This window comes from Sphaerodactylus townsendi, linkage group LG07 (genome assembly GCF_021028975.2).
Source record: "Sphaerodactylus townsendi isolate TG3544 linkage group LG07, MPM_Stown_v2.3, whole genome shotgun sequence".
Taxonomy (NCBI): domain Eukaryota; kingdom Metazoa; phylum Chordata; class Lepidosauria; order Squamata; family Sphaerodactylidae; genus Sphaerodactylus; species Sphaerodactylus townsendi.
Window position 1 is genome coordinate 17851240 of NC_059431.1, and position 14448 is coordinate 17865687.

Here is a 14448-nt window from a genome sequence, read left to right on the forward strand (position 1 = left end):
CCTTTCCCTTCCCTCCCCCAACAAACACCCTGTGAGGTGGGTGGGGGCTGAGAGAGCTCTGAAGAACTGTGACTAGCCCAAGGTCACCCACCTGGCATGCATTGGAGTGCACAAGCTAATCTGGTTCACAGATAAGCCTCCACAGCTCAAGTGGCAGAACAGGGCATCAAACCCAGTTCTCCAGATTAGGGTGCACCTACTCTTAACCACTGCACCACGCTGGCTCTCCAACTCAACATGGCTAAAACTGGCTACATTTCTAGTGTCCCGTCCCCCCATCTAGTTGAACATATGAAGATGCCTTACATTTACTCAGATCACTGATCCATTAGCATCCGTATTGTCTACTTGAACTGCTAGAGGCTCTCCAGTGTCTCTATGGGAGGTTTTTTGCTTCCCCTACTGCCTGGTTCCTTTTAACTGGAGATGGGAGGCACTGAATCCAGGCCCTTCCTTTATGCCAACCAAATGTTGTTCCTCATAGCCACAACCCATCCCCAATTGGCCTAGTAGTAGTGAGTAAAAACACCATATCTAGAGGAATTGATTGGAAGAGCACAGGAGCAGCAGTGGCGTAGGAGGTTAAAAGCTCGTGTATCTAATCTGGAGGAACCGGGTTTGATTCCCAGCTCTGCCGCCTGAGCTGTGGAGGCTTATCTGGGGAATTCAGATTAGCCTGTACACTCCCACACATGCCAGCTGGGTGACCTTGGGCTAGTCACAGCTTCTCAGAGCTCTCTCAGCCCCACCCACCTCACAGGGTGTTTGTTGTGAGGGGGGAAGGGCAAGGAGATTGTCAGCCCCTTTGAGTCTCCTTACAGGAGAGAAAGGGGGGATATAAATCCAAACTCTTCTTCTTATGTTGATACAATAGCCATCTTAAAGTATTTGAAGGGCTGTCATATAGAGGATGGAGCAGAGTTGTTTTCTGTTGCCCCTGAAGGTGAGACCAGAACGAACAGGTTGAAATGAAACCTGTGGGACACAACCAGAGGTGGGATCCAACCAGTTCTCACCACTTCTCTAGAAGTGGTTACTAATTTTTTCTGAGTGCCGAGAAGGGGTTACTAAAGCAACCTCCCTGCCCAATAGGGACTGGAGGTGCGTGTGTGCGGTGGCGCCACTGTTTGAATCCCACCACCATCAGAACCTGTTATTAAAATTTTTGGACCCCACCACTGGACACAACCAATAGGGACATTCAGAGGAATGTTATGCCATAAAGTCCACCTTCCGCAGCAGCCATCTTGATCTCGGTTAGCATCCCTGAGACAACCAGATAAAGACCAGCATAGTGTAGTATGCAAGAGCAGTTGAATTCTGGGGAACTGGGTTTGATTCCCTATCCTCCACATGAGCAGCAGACTCTTATCTGGTGAACCAGATGTGTTTCTGCACTCCTACATTCCTGCTGGGTGACCTTGGGCTTGTCAGTTTGTTCACAACTCTCTCAGCCCCATCTACCTCACCAGGTGTCTGTTGTGGGGAGAGAAAGGGAAGGGATTGGTAAGGCCCTTTGAGTCTTTCAGGAGAGAAAGGCAGGGTATAAATCCAAACTCCTACTCCTACTCTTCTTTAAAAGCACTTCAACCCAGATTCAAAGAGGGCTTTGTGTCCACCTCAAAAACGGTGCACAATTTTCATGTAGGGGAAATTTGCTTTCTAAACTTCAACACGAGGCTCAAACGAATAACCATAAACACACCCAGATTAGCCAGGATCACGTCTAATTCAAAACATTAACCTTCCTGCTAGTTGGGGAAAGAACAGAGCCAGTATAATGTAGTGGCTGTGGTGTTAGACTAGGATGTGGGAAACCCAAGTTCATATTCCCACACTGCTAGGGAAGTTCACCGGGTGATCTTGGTCCAGTACTCTTTCTCAGCCCAACCCACCTCACAAGATAGTTGTGAGAATAAAACTGAGGATAAAACAATGTTTTGTGTCCCCATTTGGGGGAAAACTGGTGTTTGTGGGTGTGTGTATAAAGATACAGTATGAGTTTAGGGTTGCAAGTTCCAAGTTGAGAAACTGTAGAGATTTGGGGAATGGAGTCTGGGGAGGTCAGGAGCCTCAGCAGGGTGTGATGCTATGGTCTACAGTCCATTTTCTCCAGAGGAATGGATCTCTGTAATTTGGAGATAGAGTTGTCAGTTCCAGTTTTGGACACTCCTGGATATCGGTAGAAGAAGTACTGAGGACAGGGTACAGTGACCTAGAATCTACCCTTCAAAGCATCCATTTTCTCTTCTGGAGAACTGATCTCTCTAGTCTAGAGATGAGCTACAATTCTCGGAGATTCCTGTGGCCCCATGGCTGGCATCCTTATTGAGAACCAAGGTAACCAAATGGCCCCCAAAAGCCCGGCCTGATAGCTTGCTACTCAAGAAGAAGCAGTGAGATTTCAAAGCATGCAGGTGTTTGCAAATCAAAGTCCTGCTGAGCACAGAGGAACAAGTACTGGCCGATAATCTGGCAACCTTCACGGCAACAGGTATTGCGAAAGATCTGTACATAGCAACGTACACAAAGTCCAGGGCCTAGTCACAGTAGCCAAGCCTGGCTGGATTTGGGTCAGACTGTGCATTTGCAAATACCATTACATGTTGGGTTTGCAATTAATCAGTGTACTTGGTAGGACCAGCCTTAACTTCCTGAATTGGAATTTGCCCTGGTCTCTCCCCGCAAGCCCCCCCCCCTTCAATGATGTCTTTTCTACATAAATACACACACACACACACACCAGAGATCAGTAATGAGAGCTCGCTAATGGATTGGCTTAAGTACGGAACAACATCCCATCACTGTTCCAGAAAATAATCAATCAAGCACTTAATTTTAAACGTAAAAACTAAGCTGCCTAGAGACTGTTAATAGATAACCAAATAAATTAACAGTTGTGGGTGGGTTTTCATTTGAGGCAAGGTCAAATTGCTTGCTCTCCCCCTCCTCCTCTGCCATCTTTTTAAAGCTCTCTTTGTTAATGCTGTCCTTGGCTTGCAGCAGATTTTTGATAAGAGAGTGATGAATGGCACAGGGATTTCACCTCCGAATGGGGTTCCCCCACCATGTGCCGTTTTCATGGCAGTGTGGAGGATACACACTGCTTCTCCAGGGCATCCGAGATGATCAATGGCAAGCTGGTACTTTGGTATACCTGTGCACTCCAGCCTACTGTCCAGGATCAAGAAGAGGTTGCCACAAGCACAGAAAAGTCCATACAGAAAAGGTACAGGAAGTCCACAGCAAGGAGAAAGTGGTCTTTGAACATTTCATTTTTTTTAAAAAAGGTTGAAGAATAGAGTTTGACTGGTTGTGGTGGGTTTTCTGGGCTGTGTCCCTCTGTGAACAGACTTCCCTCTGTGATACACCTCTGAAGATGCCAGCCACAGATGCAGGCGAAACGTTAGGCACAAGATCCACCAGACCACGGCCACACAGCCCGAAAAACCCACCACAACCAGCTGAATCCAGCCGTGAAAGCCTTTGACAGTACAGAAGAATTTGAATTTATATCCTCCCTTTCTCTCCTATAAGGAGACTCAAAGGGGCTTGCAATTTCCTTTCCCTCCCCACTCCCAACAACAAACACCCCATGAGGTGGGTGGGGCTGAGAGCTCCGAAGAACTGTAACTACCCCAAGGTCACCCAGCTGGCATGTGTTGGAGTGCACAGGCTAATCTAGCTCCCCAAATAAGCCTCCACAGCTCAAGTGGCAGAGCAGGGAATCAAACCCGGTTCTTCAGATGAGAGCACACCTGCTCTTAACCACCACGCGGACTCTTCCTTATGAAGGTACTTCATTCATAATTCCCAGTGGGCACCCAAATCACCATTACATCATTTTCCTTTCCTCCATTTCATCCTCACAGCAACCCTTTGAGGTAGGTTGGTCTGAGAATGTGACTGGCCCACCAAGCTTCAATGGCACAAGTGAAGATTCAAACTTGGGTCTCCCAGTCTTAGATTCTAATTGGACACTCTTAACCACTGCACCACACGGTCTCTCAGTTTGGATTTGTTTTGAATGCTGCTGGTGGAAAGATGCATTTGTAGATAGTCTAAAGACAACCCAGCATGAATTTGACTGGTCTGTGGGCTTTCGATTTGACAAACTGGTGTAAAATAAGAAGCAGCGGGTGGAAAGTTTGACACAGGTGCACTCATGTTCTGAGGCAGAACAGCAAGAGAGCAGGTGTTAGTATCAGACTAAGATCCGGGAGACCTCAGATCCCCGCTCTGCCATGGAAGATCATTCGCCTTGGACCAGGCACGCACTCTCAGCCTAACCCACCTCACAAGATTGTTGTGAGAACAAAATGGAGAAGGGGAGAATGTTGCAAACGACTTTGGGTTCTCAGTGGGAGAAGGAAATGAAGATATAAACGGCTGAGGTAAGCCACGTCACTTATATACCTACCATCCCAGCATAGAAATGCGGGAAGCCAGATTGGACAAGCATATCTGCGATGCTTCCAACTCTACTTCGCATGCATTTCTGCTTGCAGACAACCCGCTTTGGACCCCGCTTGACTGCGGGCCGTTTGGGTTTTGTGCCCAGCCAAATCCAAAAGAAATGCTGCCTCTGCTGCTGACCGCAACACAAAGCCCTGCCCACACGCATTTGCTTAATAATCATAATATTTATTATTTATGTAGCACTCAAAGTCCAAGGCACAGTGAAAAACTATTAATTCGTAATTAGGTACATCTTCTGTCAGTAGCTGAGAGCTGTAAAAATAAAACTGGAGCCCTGCATTTTTAACACTGGACAGCCGTAGTGGGGGGAAAGAGCACAGGTCAGCAGTATTACTTACGTATATTAGCGTACTTGTAACCCATTCTTTGGCCTCCAAGAAGGTCAGTTCTAGCCGAATTAGTCCAGCGGCCAGCCAGTGTAGTGGTTAGAGTGTCAGGATATGGGAGACCCAAATTCAACCCCCCCCCCCATTCTGCCACGGAAGCATGTTGGGCGAACCTAACTCAGTAACATACTCTCAGTTTAATCTATTTCACAGGAGGAAGAATTACATTGTAAGCTGTTTTAGAACTCCATTGGGAACCATGGGGTAAAAATACCAAAATACAAGTTTCCTCCAATATGTTACTTGAAGTTAGGGATCTCACTTGCATGCCATTGGGAGTGACTCCCCTTCTAGGTGGAGATCTGGAAATGATGTCGACATGTCGAGTGACACTCTAGGAATCTATGGTCTTCACCATAGAGATCAGGGAAATTCCCACAGAATTGTGCTACACAGTAACTCCAATTCCAGTTCTTACCATGGTATTGGCATTTTGAGTTATGTTAGTTTCATTAGCCTCTGCCCCCTCAATGTCCCACCAATCGCCAGCAAAAGAGGCAATCCTACTGAAAGATCCACAAACATGGCATGGAGGTCTAAACCAGCAAGTGCTATGTCCCTCTGCTATATTGATCTCTGCAGAGTTTCTGCCTCTGACCATAGATGTTCCACTCATCCACCATAACTAATAAGTGGAAGTCCCCTTTCAAGTTATCTAGGAAAGCGGCTGTCACTGTCTCTTCAGCAGTGAATCCCAAGAATCTGTTACGCATTGCATATGAGTAAAATAGGTCTGCATATGAGTAAAATAGGTTTGACCCAGTTCCCTGAGGGTACTAACCTAGATCGAAGCCATTGTTGTTCCCCACTGCAACCAGCTTGATCCCAGCTCGGAGGGCGGAATCATCCTGTGCTCCGTTCCGATTGGCTACTGTTCTACGGCCATGTTCCATCTAAACCCCACACACGTTATAAATGGCTGAGTGGGGGACTCCTGGCACCAGAGATTCCGCACTTTACTGGAATCGAGCTGAGTTCGAGCGTGGTTTCCTGAAAAAGTAGTAGTTCCCAACTTGAGTCGGAAATTTGACCGTTACACGGGGTGAAGTTGGTACAAAACCACGTCGATCCCAGTGGTTGTGCGGAGCACTTAGGTCGGACGCAAGTGCGGAATCAACCACAGTCTCCTGAATCTACTGGTGGGGACTTAGACCAAGGTCAACCAGTGAACTTGCGAGCCAATCACCTATGGTTTGTGTATCTGGAGAACAACTGTCGATATGATCTTCTATAGCCAATCCAAATGTAGTAGTGCTACATCTAGCTCCCTCATTGGTCTGTCAAGCTCAGTATTGTCCACTCAGTCTGACAGTGGCTGTCCAATTATCTCACACTGAGGTTCTGCGCGTCACCTAACATCTGGTCCTTTTAATCGGAGTTACTGGGAATTGAACCTGAGACCTTTTGCATGCAAAGAGAGCCACAATCCTTCCCTCCCATGACTAATTTACAAGGATGCGTATAAATCCAGATTCTTAGATACAATCCTGGGCACTCGACTGCATCTGATCTTGGCCATTTGGTATATCTCTCTTACCTTCAACTTCAACAGACCTTTATTAGGCATATCAGTAAAATAAAGCAAAACACAGGACAGAGTGGGTGTTAAAACAAGACATAAAACTGGACAAAGCATGTAAGGTTGGTAAGGAAGAGATGATCGAGCTTCCATTATGTCTTTGACTTGAGCGCTTCTAATTAAAATTCAGAAGTTTGTCCAGTTATCCCTCCGTTGCTATTATTCAGCAGTTGAATAGTCTTTGTATGCTCCGAACAACTTTTTTTATTCCCTAGAGCTGGGACAAGTAGGGAGAGTCTAGGTAACGCATACCTTGGGCAAGAAAACAGTATACTCGAGGGTCTCAACAGTATCCTGACAACATGCACATGTTCTGTCTAGACGTGGAATATTCAACTGTCAGCCCTTAAGAACGGTTTTACCAAGGTTTGCACATCAGACGTTGCACTTACCTGGAACTGTTGTTCATAGAGTGATCTTCTGCACAGGCACACACGGGTCTGCGCATAGCACCAGATTCAGGTAAGACTCTTCTAGAACTTTCTGAGCCCTCCTTACCCCTCCTCTCCAGTTTAGGTGGGAAAAATCTCCCCCCCCCCTCCCCGATTCAGCTTCGGTTGAGTTTGGCCTTTGTGCCACCCTGGATCTCAAACTTGAGCATGGGTTTGGGTCACCCACAAGTCATTGTCCTTCTCTCTCCCCCCCCCGCCCCCCATTTCCTCTGCTTAGCTCCAATGTTTCCAGAACTTGGATTGTTCTGATCTTTCTGGAAACTTGCAAGTCAAAGCAGATTAGCTCACATGTGGATCGAAAGCTGTGGGGTTCTCAACCTCCCTGCTCTCATCTGGCCCCATTTCTCCCCCATACCTCATGTGTGCCATTTACTTTGCACCACTAGAGCGCTTTCTCACAAAATCGCCAGTAGGTTTTTCACAATTGCACTGTAGCGCAGGGGTCTCCAACACAGCGCCCACCATAGCGCCTGCTGACACTTTTGATAGTGCCCACCACAGGCTAGAACACAGGTGTCAAACTCACGGCCCTCCAGATGATGCTGGCAGGGGATGATGGGAACTGTAGTCCATAACATCTGGAGGGCTGCGAGTTTGATACCTATGGGCTGGAAAGTGGTAAAGCCAAGTTGGACACAGTGGCGTAGCGCCGGGATGTGTGTGTGTGCATGCACATGACACACTGGGTGCGCACTGGTGCAGGGGCATGGCAGGGGCGCAGGGCAAGCACCTGCCCTGGGTGCAGCGCCCCTCGCTACAGCTGTGGTTGGACATATGATTAAAGGGCTTTTGATCAGCCACTGGACAGATTGAAATGTTTTAGTGGCAGGTGCCATTGCAGTGGGTTTTATTTTCATTCACGCCTCTTTCTCAGTGTATTTTTTTTATTTATCCCACTTCTTCCCTGCACTTGGGCATCATCTATGTGTGAGGCTCCTCACCTGCTCCAGCCTCACCTGGAGCAGCAGTGGTGTAGGTTAAGAGCTCGTGTATCTAATCTGGAGGAACCAGGTTTGATTCCCAGCTCTGCCACTTGAGCTGTGGAGGCTTATCTGGGGAGCTAGATTAGCCTGTGCACTCCAACACATGCCAGCTGGGTGACCTTGGGCTAGTCACAGTTCTTCTAAGCTCTCTCAGCCCCACCCACCTCACAGGGTGTTTGTTGTGAGGGGGGAAGGGCAAGGAGATTGTAAGCCCCTTTGAGTCTCCTACAGGAGAGAAAGGGGGATATAAATCCAAACTCTTCTTCTTCTTCCTCTTCCTTCCTTTTAGGTTGGTTCTGCCTCCATTGGCAGCCATGTTGTGATACCACCCACTATCTCCGTCTTCCTCCAGACCTTCACAGATAATGCACGGTTGTTTGTGTCGGGCTTTGGTTGTCGGCCGCAAATCTCTGAGACTCACACACCGAGGGCTAACTTTGTGGGAATGTTACAATAGCTATAAAAATTGATTTGGCTTTTTATCTTTCTGCTAAAGAAGGGAGGAAGAATTAGCTGACATTAATTATGAGGCGTCACGTTTATCCCTCAGCAGCAGGCGGTATTTAAAATTCAAACGTATCCTTAACCACAAGCGGGATAATTACCCCAGTGTGTTTTACTTTTTGCTATTAGCTTGTAATGCTGATAACAATTAATTTCCCAGCTTCTAACAGATGGATGATGAGGGCAAGAAGAAAGCTGGTGGTTTTTGATTAGTGGGGACTCCATCATGAAAGCGCTCCTTCAATACTGTTTCTTTGCAGAGGCTTCACTGGGAAAATATTCCTGCTTACATTTGATACGGAAACAGCAGAGGGTCCTTATAGATCAGTGGTGGTGAACCTATGGCACGGGTGCCAGAGGTGGCACTCAAAGCCTTTTCTGTAGGCACACGTGCACAGAGCTCGTCATTGGGTGGGGGGCGGAAAATCACCCCCCACCCCCCCACACACACACTTCTAGGCTGGCCTGGGCAGGATCCTTTACCCGGGAGTAAGCTCGGTTGCTGGCAATGGGGCTTGCTTCTGAATAAACCCTCCTAGGGTCGTGATTCACCCATTCGTAGCATTGCACAGTTGCTTCACCAAGCTTACTCCCGAATAACGCGCACCTTGGAGCCAACCATTTTTTTCTAAACTAAAACCTCAGTATTCAATTTAAATTGCCGTGTTGGCACTTTGCAATAAATAAGTGGGTTTTGGGTTGCAATTTGGGCACTCTGTGTTGAAAAGGTTTGCCATCACTGTTATAGATCCTACACTGGACTGAGAAAACCCGCTGAGGGGAAGGAACTAACCCCACCCCTGTATTTCAGTTTATATATATGACTGTTCACCAGGAACAACCCAATAGAAATGACTCCAAAGAAGGCTAGATGCTTTCACATCCTGCATGTGAGCTCCCAAAGGCACCTGGTGGGCCATTGCGAGAAGCAGAATGCTGGACTAGATGGACTCTGGTCTGATCCAGCAGGCTAGTTCTTACGTTCTTATGTTCTTAAGCATTTGCTACCTACTGGTCAACCATGGCTATGCCAGGGCACAACTCTTTCATACTCTTTTCCATTAGTGGGCCAGGAAGCAAGTATTTTCCATAGTCCTACTAGCAGGAAATGGGAGATTGCGCATAGCAACAACACTTAGGATCCCAGGAGGAGAGTCCAGAGCACACCTGCCAGGTATCTCTCCCACTGGGAACAGGGAGAATGCCCCAGGACAACCAGTCAGGAATGGCTGTGCTGCTAGGCCTCAGGCTGTGCTGCTAGGCCTCAGGCTGGGGGAGAATCTTGGCAGCGCTCTTCCTGCAATAGACTCAACGGCAGATATGAAGATGAGTTGGTTTTTATGGTTTTTGGTTTTTCTCCAACATACGAGAGTCTCAAAGCGGCTTACAAGCTCCTCCTCCCCACAACAAACACCTGAGAGAGTTCTGAGAGAACCATGACTGGCCCAGGTTATCCAGCAGGCTCCATATGTAGAAGCAGGAAAACAAATCTGGTCCACCAAATAAGAGTCTGCCTCTCTTAAGCAGCAGCAGCAGCAGCAGCAGCAGAGTTTGGATTTACATCCCCCCTTTCTCTCCTGTAAGGAGACTCAAAGGGGCTTACAATCTCCTCCCCCCACCCCACAACAAACGCCTTGTGAGATGGGTAGGGCTGAGAGAGCTTGAAGAACTGTGACTAGCCCAAGGTCACCCAGCTGGCATGTGTTGGAGTGTACAAGCCAATCTGGTTCACCAGATAAGCCTCCCCAGCTCAAGTGGCAGAGCAGGGACTCAAACCAGGTTCTCCAGATCCGGTCCGCCTCTCGTAACCACTATGTCACACTGGCTGTACAAAGTGATATTCATGGATGAGGGGCGAATACATTACATACGAAACAATCATAAGACAAACGCACATGATGGCTAGTAGACAGCCCTTACGTGCCAATTTACTGATTGGGGACTTTCCCCAAAAGACGACCAGTTTGGAAGTTAAGAGTGAACATGAAGACGTTCACGTGGACCAGTGCTAGCAGCTGTGTGAATTTGCTCTAGGATCAGCAACTGGTAACCCCCGGGCTTAATCCAACCCTGACAGAGAATGTTGTGGGTGGATGTGAATGTAATGTCCCATAAAGATGCAGCGAGTTTTCAAGACAAGAGACTAACAAGGCGGTTCGCCATCGCCTTCCTCTGCATAGCAACCCTGGTATTCCTTAGTGGTTTCCCATCCAAATACTAACCAGGGCTAACTGCTCTTATCTTCCGAGATCTGACAAGATTGGGCTACCCTGAGCCACCCAGATCAGGGCAAAAGTTGCCTACCTGGAGCAGCAGTGGCACAGGAGCAGCAGTGGCGTAGGAGGTTAAGAGCTCGTGTATCTAATCTGGAGGAACCGGGTTTGATTCCCAGCTCTGCCGCTTGAGCTGTAGAGGCTTATCTGGGGAATTCAGATTAGCCTGTGCACTCCCACACACGCCAGCTGGGTGACCTTGGGCTAGTCACAGCTTCTCGGAGCTCTCTCAGCCCCACACACCTCACAGAGTGTTTGTTGTGAGCGGGGGAAGAGCAAGGAGATTGTAAGCCCCTTTGAGTCTCCTGCAGGAGAGAAAGGGGGGATATAAATCCAAACTCTTCTTCTTCTGATGCATACATTCATCAGACAAAAGGAATAATTTTAAAAGGGGTAAAGGAATAAAGTGAGGAGACTGCTACCCATTTTTGTAAACCCCTGGGAAAAAAAATACAACTATAAATCGCCCCATTGGGGGGCATCTTTTCAAGCATTCAGAATATTTTAATTAATTAAGCAAAAGAATTGGCTACACAATAACTGCAATCCTTATTCATATAGCACCTTGAACGTGTGCACAAAACGCTTCCCACATAATTGCTCACCTTCAGGAATGTTTACAATGAATTTGTAAGATAGGTCAGTAGTATTACTCCCAGTGTGTAAACAGAAAAAGGCAGAGATGGAAGTGTGCTTAAGATCCTGCAGTTCATTTTTCAATTTGTGTCCAGCACCAAGTGTGTAGAGGGTAGGACAGTCTAAGGCAGGGGTGTCCAACTCTGGCGCCTCAGGTGTTCATAGACTACAATTCTCATCAATTGGCCATGCCAGCAGGGGCTGATGGGGATTGTAGTCCGTGAACATCTGAAGCGCCAGAGTTGGACACCTCTGGTCTAAGAAGTCAATTTGGCCCTGCCCATACCATTCCAGATTTGCTAATGAAACTGAGGAACCTCCCACAACTAGGCAAGAATATGCCTGTAACCACTCCACCCCTTTAAAAAAAAACTTGAACATCTTATTTTCCTAAATTAAGGACGTATCTAAATCTTCATCCGCTAATGACGGGGTAGCCATGATAACCGCCAATCTCTCACATTAACCATGAATTAATAAAGAAGTTCTAACGTATCATTTTGGGGATTTAATTGACAAGATGAATTAAAGCTGGATCAATACGCATCCAGAGAAATCCCACAAAAACCACAGTGTCTTGACAGCTGGAAAACGCTGAGCAAATCTATAAAGCAGCTCTGAAGAAGAGCCTCACATTCTCGCTCGGTCACATAGAAGGAAGCCCTCGGTGAAATTTGCATACATAGAGAAAACGCATCGCACAGAAGCAACAATGCCGGGAAGAAGCAACAGCAGCCACAATCCTTCTGAACCACGAAATTAGCCTGTGTGAATCAAAGGTGGGGACTCTTTGGAAAAACAAAACGGTCTTCTCAAAATCCTGAGCTGTTCTGAGTTGCATTAATGGCCGGTTTCCAGAGAAATCCCCATCAACAACTAAACTAAACTGCAATAATTGTTGTTAAGTATCAGAGGTTTGGTAAATCTCAACATTTACTAATAGTTCTTCAGAGAACTGAAGAGATGCAGAAGATCCTGAAATTTACCAATACCTTAAAATAAGAGCCCACTCTACCATTTCAATTCCCTCTCTCTCAATGCTGGCCATTTAATATGTGTGGAGAGTCAACTTTCAAAAAAATATCAAAGACAAATATTTCTGACATTTCCCAGTAGGCCTTCAAAAATTACTGAAAATGTCAACGTTTGCAGATTTCCTTAGAGCCGTGGTGGCAAACCTTTGGCACTCCAGATGTTATGAACTACAATTCCCATCAGCCCCTGCCAGCATGGCCAATTGGATACCAATTGGCCATGCTGGCAGGGGCTGATGGGAATTGTAGTCCATAACATCTGGAGTGCCAAAGGTTCGCCACCACTGCCTTAGAGTGTACTTGTGAAGAATCCTTGTGAATTGGAATCACTGTAAAAAAAAAAGATTGTGTATGTGTACCCATACCCTGAGATGAAGACAGGTGTACTGGAGAACGCGTGGGTGCACTCATGATACACAGAAGTTGCTCCCACAGTGATGATTTTCTGCATGGCTCTTGTTGCTGCTGTGAATGCAGAGACGTCTGCAAGACCAACAACGCACTCCACAGTTTCTTCTTCCCCATATGCCTTTGCCTCAGCTTCAGAAGCGTAGCAAGGGGGGAAAGCACCCGGTGCACTGGTGTATCCTCCGCACCCGTCCTGCCACATTCCAACAGGGTACCGCTATGCCACTCGAAGTTACACCTCTGCTCGGCTTCCTCTGGTCACCATCTTCTTCTGCTTCGGAGGGCTTTTCTCAAAATTGGCAACCGTGCAATATTATTACAATCTACTGCTACAATCTACTAGATCCACGCTTTTACTTTTTAAACAAATCACTATCTAGCTCTTTTCATTGTACAGATATAAGGGGAAAGGCTTATCATATCTAAGCAAAGGAAAAGGCTACAGGCTTGTAAAAATTCAAGCTGGTAATTCAGAGGAGCGACCAGATTGTGGCAATAGCCAGATTACAATATGGCAATCCAGCAACTGCTGACTTTTAAAACACAGGTCCCTAAAGAGCTTTGTTTTAGTGTGTGGGGAGAGGTAGCTGCAAGGATTGAGATCAAACCTTCAGAAATGAGCACCAACCCATCCACAAGGGGCACGAAAAGTTCCTTCAAAAAGACGGCAACAATCTTTCCCAATGTCAAACCCGGTTTTTAGGGATCTCACCAAACAGGGAATATGTAGAGTAGACGATCCGGGGACTACGTTGTGTGGATGCTCAAAAAAACCCCTTCCCAATCCTAATGCCAAAACTGAGCAAGACGTTCATGTGGAAACCACCAATCATGAGAAGACGTGGAGAAAGTGTACAAAAATGGATAAAATCACAACAGGGGACTCTCACACTAAGCCTAGACCACGTACCTAGTCTTCAAGTATCACTGGGCAATACTCAGACCCGGGCAATGCTAACTGGGAAACAGCCACAACAACCAGTAAACTTGAGTATTCTGCATTGGCACTGACTGTATTAACTACCCAATGTACAAAATGTGTCTAATCAATCCTTACTGTCGAGAAGTTACTGCCGATTTCTGCCTGTTGACTAGGCAAAGCACAGCATCCTTGGTCTACCTGTGCAGTCTGCAGTTGGTATCGCCACTGACGCACCTTCCCCAGTAACTGACATCAATTCTCAAAGTATATTAATGAAGAACAGCTCATGTGAACGTAAACTTGTTCACAGAAGCCCTTGTGAACTGGCAGGAATGGGCTAGCCCTTTAGCTTATTAGGAAAGTTTCCATTGGGGAGTATCTCTGATGGCCTGGAGTAATCTGAGCCAAGTGCCCCATTTGGTGGGGCAATGCCCCGAGGATCAATCAAGTAAGTCCACAATAATGATGACAACGCGTGTAGGCTAAATCACTGCTCCTATGCCTATTATCACAGCCACAAGCTTCCAGCATAGACCACTCTGATCTGCCCTTGTGAAGAAAGTTTCCGCACATACTGGATAACGCACTTCAGCAGTTGTTTGCAACTGGCTTTTCATGTTCCGCATATGAAAACCCAGTTGCAAACAATCGTGCATTGAGAGCGCATTGTCCAACCATATAGCGCAGAATCACAGGATCGAACGCAGGTACATGCAAAGGGCGAGATGATCCCATGCAGCTAGAAACCCAGAACTCCTCCGGAAGCTGTGAAGGCACGTCAGTATTCAGCAA

The 14448-nt window shown here is 46.9% G+C and overlaps 1 long non-coding RNA gene across 1 annotated transcript; it reads right to left on the minus strand.

Moving 5' to 3' along the window:
* Positions 1-11139: 11139 nt before the first annotated feature.
* Positions 11140-12470, minus strand: LOC125436217. The gene is made up of 2 exons (XR_007245019.1): positions 11543-12470; positions 11140-11433 (listed from the first exon to the last, which is right to left on the minus strand). It is a non-coding gene; the product is annotated as an uncharacterized LOC125436217 (long non-coding RNA).
* Positions 12471-14448: the final 1978 nt, after the last annotated feature.